Source organism: Myotis lucifugus, unplaced genomic scaffold, assembly GCF_000147115.1.
Source record: "Myotis lucifugus unplaced genomic scaffold, Myoluc2.0 scaffold_192, whole genome shotgun sequence".
Classification (NCBI taxonomy): Eukaryota; Metazoa; Chordata; class Mammalia; order Chiroptera; family Vespertilionidae; genus Myotis; species Myotis lucifugus.
The window spans coordinates 1,838,424-1,846,779 of NW_005871240.1; the positions used below are offsets into that span (position 1 = coordinate 1,838,424).

Sequence of the window (8,356 nt, forward strand, 5' to 3'; positions counted from 1 at the left end):
GACTAGAGGCCCGGTGCATAAAACTTTGTGCACTCGGGGGGGAGAGGGGGGTCCCTCAGCCAAGCCTGTGCCCTCTTGCAGTCTGGGACCCCTCAGGGGATGACCACCTGCTGGCTTAGGCCCGCTCCCCTGGAGATTGGGCCTAAGATGGCAATCAGACATCCCTCTGGCAGCCCGGGAGCCCTCGGGGGATGTCCACTTGCCAGCGGGGAGCAGACCTAAGCTGCAGTCGGACATCCTTAGCGCTGCTGAGGAGGCAGGAGAGGCTCCCACCACCACCGCTGTACTGGTAGCCATCAGCCTGGCTTGTGGCTGAGCAGAGCTCCTCCCATGTGAGAGCACCCTGACCACCAGAGGGCTCCTGCATTGAGCGTATGCCCCCTGGTGGTCAGTGTGTGTCATAGTGACCAGTCATTCCCAGTCCTTCTGCTGTTAGGGTCAGATTGCATATTACCCTTTTACTATATAGGATAGAGGCCAGGTGCTCGGGTGGGGGCCAGCTGGTTTGCCCTGAAGGGTGTCCTGTATCAGGGTGGGGATCCCGCTTGGGTGCCTGGCCAGCCTGAATGAGGGGATGATGGCTGTTTGCAGCTGGTCACACGCCCTTCAGGGTGGGGGTCCCCACTGGGGTGCCTGGCCAGTCTGGGTGAGGGGCTGAGGGCCGTTTTCAGGCTGGCGGATGACTGAAGCTCCCAACCTCTCCTTTCTTTCTTTCTTTTTTTTATTCTGGGATTTATTTACCTTCTATGGCTGTCACTGGAGCTGAGAGCCAGCTTTAGCTCTGAGGCTCAGCTCCAGCTCTGAGACTTCGGCTGTTGAAAGCAGGTATCTGGGCTTTGTTTAGCTTCTATAATTGAAACACTGTTGCAACTCCAGCTCTGAGGCCCGGCTGGCTGAAAGCAGGTTTCTGGGGATTGTTTAGCTTCTATAATTGCAACATAGTTGCTTAGAGTGCAGCTCAGAGCTGGGCAGCGGCAGGCGGGGAACCTTGGCTTCCTCCATCACTGGAGCAAGCAAGCCTCCTGTTCGCTTCAGCTGCCTGGCTGCCGGCCGCCATCTTGGTTGGCAGTTAATTTGCATATCGCCCTGATTAGCCAATGGGAAGCGTGTCAGAGGTACGGTTAATTACCATGTTTGTCTATTATTAGATGGGATAAGTTTCCAGGTATTCAGGGGTCTTTCCACACACGTGGCAGCCTAGGCAGTTGGCTGATGCCAGAAGCAAGTGAGATTACAGAAGCCAAGGGCGTGGTTATGGAGGAGCATGTAAGGGGAGGGTTATCTGCTCTCAGCCTGCATTCTCATTCCCCCGTCTTGATTCTCAAGCTGCCCCGAGCAGACTTAGACAACATCATTATTTTAAGGGTGGGTATGAACAAGGGATTTCCTGCTGTGCTGTGTGAAGGAAAGGTGCACTGACCACTCTTGCTACTTCCTGCTGAATGGAGGTGTCAAATGGGGAAGAGATGCAGCAACTATGGCTCCTTGTCCAGAGGGTTGTATTGGTAGTTGAGGTTCTTTGTTTGAAGCATCATCTGGAGTTTTATTGCTTCTAAATGAAAGGAAACGAAACAGGTTATCATGTTGAGAATACAGGGGCCAAAAAGGTGTGCCATGCGAAGCATTAGGAGGGGGCCAGTGAGTGGGAGAGCCCAAGATGTCCAATTCCAGATGTTACTCCAGGAATTCCAAGGTTCTGACAATTCCTGTCTCCTTTTTGCGACCTGTTCCTTTAATTGCTGGGCCATATCTCTAACTATTCCTGATTGGTTCAAATAAATGTAACACTCTTCGCTTAAGAAGAGGCATAATCCTCCCTTTTCAGCAGTTAGTAGGTCGAAACCCCTTCTGTTTTGTAATACTACTGCTGCTAGAGTGTCTACTTGATCCTTTAAGGCTATGAAGGATTTTGCAACCCGTTCTATGTCATCTGAAAGGTCTTTTGATAATTTCTGGTAATAGGAGGTTGATCAGGCTACTCCTCCAATACCAGTACCTATTCCAGCAGTGATTCCTAGTCCACTTAACAGGGGTATAACCTGAATGGCTCGTTTAGATCGGGTGTGTGCTGCCAGTGGAACTACAAGAGATTGATTGTTGGGGATAATGTTCATCTGGGGAGTTAAGAATGCCAGAGTACAAGTTCCTGTCCAGTTAGCTGGAAGACATGAATAGGCATTTATTCTGTATACAAAGAAAATCCCTGAGGAAGGGTGATACCAAGGTAGGTCTTTTGAAAAGTTAATTGACAATTATTTGATTACATTGTTTGTTAGGTATGTGACCTACCAGCTCCATTCCTTGTTGGTTTTTAAAACATGTGGGAGCTGGTTGTGACAACTCTGTATTAGTAAGGACGGACCCTATAACATCTAGGCCTCTTGTGAAGTAGGATTGGGTTATATTAACTGGGGCCACCAGAGCGGCCATAACTTGTGGGGGTTCTAGGGAGAGACAAAGACAGCAGTTCTTAGCCAATGTAGGGTTGGTGGTGTTGAGGAGATGGTGAGTTGAGTTGAGAAGCTGATACAACCGAGGGTCTAAATCGTAGGTCTTCTGGGGTTTAAGAGACAGAGAGGAATACATCTGACTCATCTGTGTCAGCTCTTCCACTACCTCTGATCCTGTTTTATTACGGGCCTGATCCTGGACCCCTCTCCATCAGACATTCCACAGTGTGTTTGTAGGGTCCAATAGGCTTGTTTGCCTGGAGTTCTGTGGCAGATGTGTCCCGCTCATTGGTGTTTCAGCTTAATTGTCCCAGTCCAATAACTTTTTCCTCCCCAGGCTCACGTGGAGGCAGAGTCATAACAAGCCTTGGGTTGATAAGTATAGCTAACAAAGGTCTGGCCTCCCTGTTTCCTGAGAAGGCAATCCTTCCAGTTTACATGGGGAATTTCTAGTCAGGGACATTCGGGAAGGCTGGAGGTCTCAGTAAGGGAGCTTAGTGACAGTAAAAGAACCAGCCTAATCTTGTTGAGTACTTGGTAGGGGACAGCAATAAATGAGGAGGGAAAGGAAGAGGATAGTTAATATTGCTAACAGAGGAGAAACCAAGATGGCGGCATAGGTAAACACTGGAAATTGCTGCCTCACACAACCACTTCAAAAATACAACTAAAAGAGAAAACGGACATCATCCAGAACCACAGGAAGGCTGGCTGAGTGGAAATTCTACAACTAGAAGGAAAGTGTAAAGCACACTGAGACTCAGAGGAGGTGCGGAAGTAAAGTGCAGAGGTACGGAGGTGCACATGGAAAGGGCTGGCAACTGAGGACATGGTTGTCTTTTTCAATCAGGAAGGAGTCTCAAGCTCCTGACTGCTCTGAACTCCAGTTCTGGGCGAGTTTCTGGGGACCCAGACTCATACTGGGAGAAACTGGACTGTCTGGCATCAGTCGGAACTCAAGGGTGGCTTTCTCTCAGAGGTGCTTGCAGCGATTACCGGGACACTGAGATGCGGGGCTTCTTAGGGTAGGACTGAGGAGCAGCCATAGCTGTTTGCTCCGCCCTGTTGATTCCCTGAGACTCCGCCCCACCCAAGCTGCCGCAGAGGTTTTTGCATATGAAAGGCCTGGCCCTTTGCAATCTGAAAATTACCTAACAAACTGCAGCTGGGTCAAAGAGACCCAGAAATTCCAAAAGAAGGCTCAAGGCCCCACAGCAGCTTGCATTGCTTCACAGCTGGGCCTCATCTGGGCACCCCCAAACCCCAAACAAAGAAGAGGGATCTGCAGATCTCTCCATAGCTCCTGCTGGGTCGCCTCAGGAAGAGGCAAAATTAGCACCTCCTTAGAGATCCAAGAGCCAGTGTACCCAGTGGTCAGAATGGGACCATCCAGATTACAACTCCTCAGATCCATAAGGGACACACTCAGGGGGCAGACTCAGTGAGCACCAAAGCCCCACTGAAGCAAGTCTTGCCCCAGAAGGGTATGTCCAGCACAGAAGTTCTCTCACTGCAGACACAGCTGATTCTCACAGCCAATTGGCCTGGAGGTCAATTCCTCCCAGTGATACCTACAAAAATAAAAGCTTAACTACAACAAGACTGTGCACAAAGCCCACCAAGGGGTGCACCAAGAGTGTCCACCTCAGGTAATTGGGGAGGCTGAGCCACTGGGTCCTATAGGACACCTAGCACAGAAAGCCACTCTATCAACACTGGAAAGCATAAAAAATGTGGAGACAAAGAAACAGGTCACAAATGACAGAAATGGAAGAAAGCAAACTACTGGATATAAAGTTCAAAACCACACATAAGGTTTTTCAAGAATTTTCTAGAAACCACCAATAAATTTAATGAGACCCTCAAGAAATCTAGTGAGACCCTCGAGGTTATGAAAAAGGACCAACTAGAAATTAAGTATACACTGACTGAAATAAAGAATATTATACAGACTCCCAACAGCAGACTAGAGGATTGTAAGAATCAAGTCAAAGATTTTAAATACGAAGAAGCAAAAAACACCCAACCGGAAAAACAAAAAGAAAAAAGAATCCAAAAATATGAAGATAGTGTTAAGGAGCCTCTGGAACAACTTCAAGCGCACCAACATCTGAATTATGGGGGTGCCAGAAGAAGAGAGAGAGAGCAAGATATTGAAAACCTATTTGAAGAAATAATGACAGAATACTTCCCCTCCCTGGTGAAAGAAATAGACTTACAAGTCCAGGAAGCACAGAGAATCCCAAACAAAAAGAATACAAAGAGGACCACACCAAGACACATCATAATTAAAATGCCAAGAGCAAAAGACAAAGAGAGAATCTTAAAAGCAGCAAGAGAAAAACAGTCAGTTACCTACAAGGGAGTACCCATAGGACTGTCAGCTGATTTCTCAACAGAAACTATGCAGGCCAGAAGGGAGTGACAAGTAATATTCAAAGTGATGAAGAGCAAGAACCTACAACCAAGATTACTTTACCCAGCAAAGCTATCATTCAGAATTGAAGGTCAGATAAAGAGCTCCACAGATAAGAAAAAGCTAAAGGAGTTCATCACCACCAAACCAGTGTTATATGAAATGCTGAAAGGTATCTTTTAAGAAGAGGAAGAAGAAGAAAAAGGTAAAGATACAAATTATGAACAACAAATACACATCTATCAACAAGTGAATCTAAAAATCAAGTGAATAAATAATCTGATGAACAGAATAAACTGGTGAATATAATAGAATCAGGGGCATAGAAAGGGAGTGGACTGACTATTCTCGGGGGGAAAGGGGTGTGGGAGGTGGGGGAAGAGACTGGACAAAAATCGTACACCTATGGATGAGGACAGTGGGGGGTAAGGGCAGAGGGTGGGGTGGCAACCGGATGGAGGGGAGCTATGGGGGGAAAAAGAGGAAAAACTGTAATAATCTGAACAATAAAGATTTAATTAAAATAAAAAAATATTGCTAACAGAAAAAGATAAATAAGGATACAAGGTCCGAATCCAGGATCAGCCCAGAAGGTGGTGACCATCGGGTCCACTGACTGAGTCCTTAGGTTTTTGTGTAGGTTGATCAGCAGGTTTTACTGTCTTCTTAAGGGTGATCTGCAAAGGGTTGTCTTGGTTGGGGGTTATCTTCCACTCAGGTTGGCTGTCCCTAGGCGGGTGGGCTGCCTTCACTCAGGAGTGATGTATCCAGGTGTTCAGACCTGCAACTTTAAGGGCTGTGGGAGTATATCGCCCCATTACTAAATAGGGCCCCTTCCAGGTTGGTTTGAGGGATTCCTTTTTCTAGTCTTTTGCCCAGACTCGGTCCCCTGGCTTATGGGGATGTACCATTATTCCCAGAGAAATGGGTATTCTCTCAGTTACTCACCTATGTACCTTAAGGATGATTTTCCTAGTCCTTGCAGCTGTTTTTGAGTCTCTAAGTTTCCTGGTTCTTTTATGTCCCCCTTAAGTTTGATTAGTGAGGGAGGTCTCTCATATAGGATTTCAAAGGGGGAGAACCCAATTTTGCCCGACGGGTACAACATACCTGCAGGAGAGCCAAAGGCAGTATGTCAGTCCATCGCAGGTTGGTTTCCTGACATAGTTTTGCCCTAGCCTGCTTAAGGGCCTGATTCATGCATTCTACTTTCCCTGAGCTCTGAGGCTGGTAGGCCATGTGTAAATTCCATTGGATGCCTAGAGTCTTAGCTACCTGCTGAACTACTTCTGCCATGAAGGCTGGGACATTGTCTGAACCCATAGTTAATGGCATTCCATATCTCAGGATGATGTCTCTTAGTAGAGCTTTGGTTACTTCTCTTGCCTTCTCCGTGTGTGGGGGGTAAGCTTCGACCCAGCTCAAGAAACTACAGAAAAAAAACAGGAGATATTGGTTTCCCCTGCTGGTCCTATTTTAGTGAAATCTACCTCTAGATCTTCAATGGGTGCTTGGCCGCAGCACTGTATTTCAGTAGGCCTGATGGGGCCTTGCTTTGCATTGTTTTGAGCACAGAAGGATGCAGCATTGGGAGACCGAGGCACAGAGGGCTGGAAGTCGAGCAATCAGGTAGTACTAGCTCAATAAGGCTTCTAGAGCAGTTTTTCCCAGTGGGTGAGTTCATGTTGCTGGAGGACCACCTGCTGGTCTAGTTGCTCTGGCATGTAGATTCTGCAGTCTGGGAGTATCCACCATCCTTCCTCGATCATATTTTCTCCCTCTTGCTGTGCCCATTTCTCTTCCTGAACTGTATATTTTAGGGGTGTAGGTATTTCTAGGGCCAGCACGATTTTGGATAGTATTTCTTGTTCTCTTGCAGGTTGTTTAGCTGTACTATCTGCCTGATGATTCTTTTCCCCATTGGTGTCCCTTGCAGTGGTTGACTGCTACTTCCTTTGGTTCCCAGACCACCTCTAACAGTTTCAGGATTTCATTTTGGTTTTTGATTCTTTTCCCTCCTGCAGCAAGGAGTCCTCTTTCCTTGTACATAGCCCCATGTATATGTAGAGTGGCAAAGGCATAGCACGAGTCATCCTATATAATAAAAGCCTAGGTGACGTCACACCCTGGCGTGATGTTGTCACAAGATGGCTGCCACAAGATGGCCACCACAAGATGGCTGTGTGCACAGCAGAGGTGGGGCTTGGTGGCTGCTCTGCACAATAAGACCTGGGGATCCCACGGCTCTGCATGGCATGGAGGAGGCTGGTCCCAGCATCTCCACCGCCTCGCACAGAGGAGGCGGGTCCTGGCAGAGGAAGTGGGTCATGTCAGGGGAGGGCAGTTGTGGGCGATCAGGCCGGCAGAGGAGGACAGTTGGAGGCCATCAGGCTGGCAGGGGAGGCAGCTGTGGGTGATCAGGCTGGCAAGGGAGGGCAGTTGGGTGAGATCAGGCCGGCAGGGGAGCAATTAGGGGGCAATTAGGCTGGCAGGCAGGTGAGTGGTTAGGAGTCAGCGGTCCTGGATTGTGAGAGGGATTGGGCCTAAACTGGCAGTCAGACATCTCCCAAGGGATCCCAGATTGGACAGGGTGCAGGCTGGGTTGAGGGAAAACCCCCCTCCATGCACAAATTTTGTGCACTGGGCCTCTAGTTATATATGTTGGCCTGCTTATCCTTGATAAGTTCTAATGCCCTCACTAATACCCACAGTTCTGCTCTTTGGGCAGACCATCCCTCAGGAAGCGCCTTTGCCTCCAAAGTTTCAAAATCTGAAACTATTGCATACCCAGCATATCTTTTGCCCTCACTCATGAAACTACTGCCATCTGTGTACAAAATGAAGTCAGGATTATGCAGTGGCTTATCTTTCATGTCTGGTTGGCTGGAGTAGACTTCATCAAGCACCTCCAATTAGTCATGTTCTGGAGCCCCAGTTGCTATTGGCAAGAAGGTGGCAGGGTTTAGAGTTTTTACTGCTTCCAGTCTTACTCATGAGTTTTCACTAGGAGCCCTCAGTACTGGGCCATCCGGGCATGAGTTATCCAGTGCTGCCCTCTTGTGTCCATTAAGGTAATGATGGACTGGGGCACCTTGCTGTTTAGGTTTTGTCCCAACGTGATCTTGTCTGCCTCCTTGATCAGCAGTGTGGTGGCCGCTAAGGCCCTCAGGCAGGGTGGCCAGCCTGCTGCAACCGGGTCAATTTGTTTTGAAAGGTAGGCCATCGGTCTCTGCCCAGGCCTAAATTTCTGGGTTAGGACCCCCAGAGCTATCCCATTGTTTTTGTGTATGAACAGGTTGAAGTCCCATGATACGTCTGGTAGTCCCAAAGCCGGAGCCTCCATGAGTTTTGTTTTGATCGTCATAAATGCCTTTTCGTGGTCAGGGCCCCAGACAAGGGGCGCCTTTTCTTCTCCTTTTAGGGCCTCATATAAGAGTTTTGCCAGTTCTGAAAATCTGGGAATCCATATTCCACAGAACCCAGTAGCTCC

At 48.1% G+C, this 8,356-nt stretch overlaps 1 pseudogene; it reads right to left on the reverse strand.

Annotated features, from left to right (window-relative positions):
* LOC102427454 overlaps window positions 1-8,089 on the reverse strand; it is a 32,411-nt pseudogene extending 24,322 nt beyond the window's left edge.
* Between the last annotated feature and the right edge of the window lie 267 nt (window positions 8,090-8,356).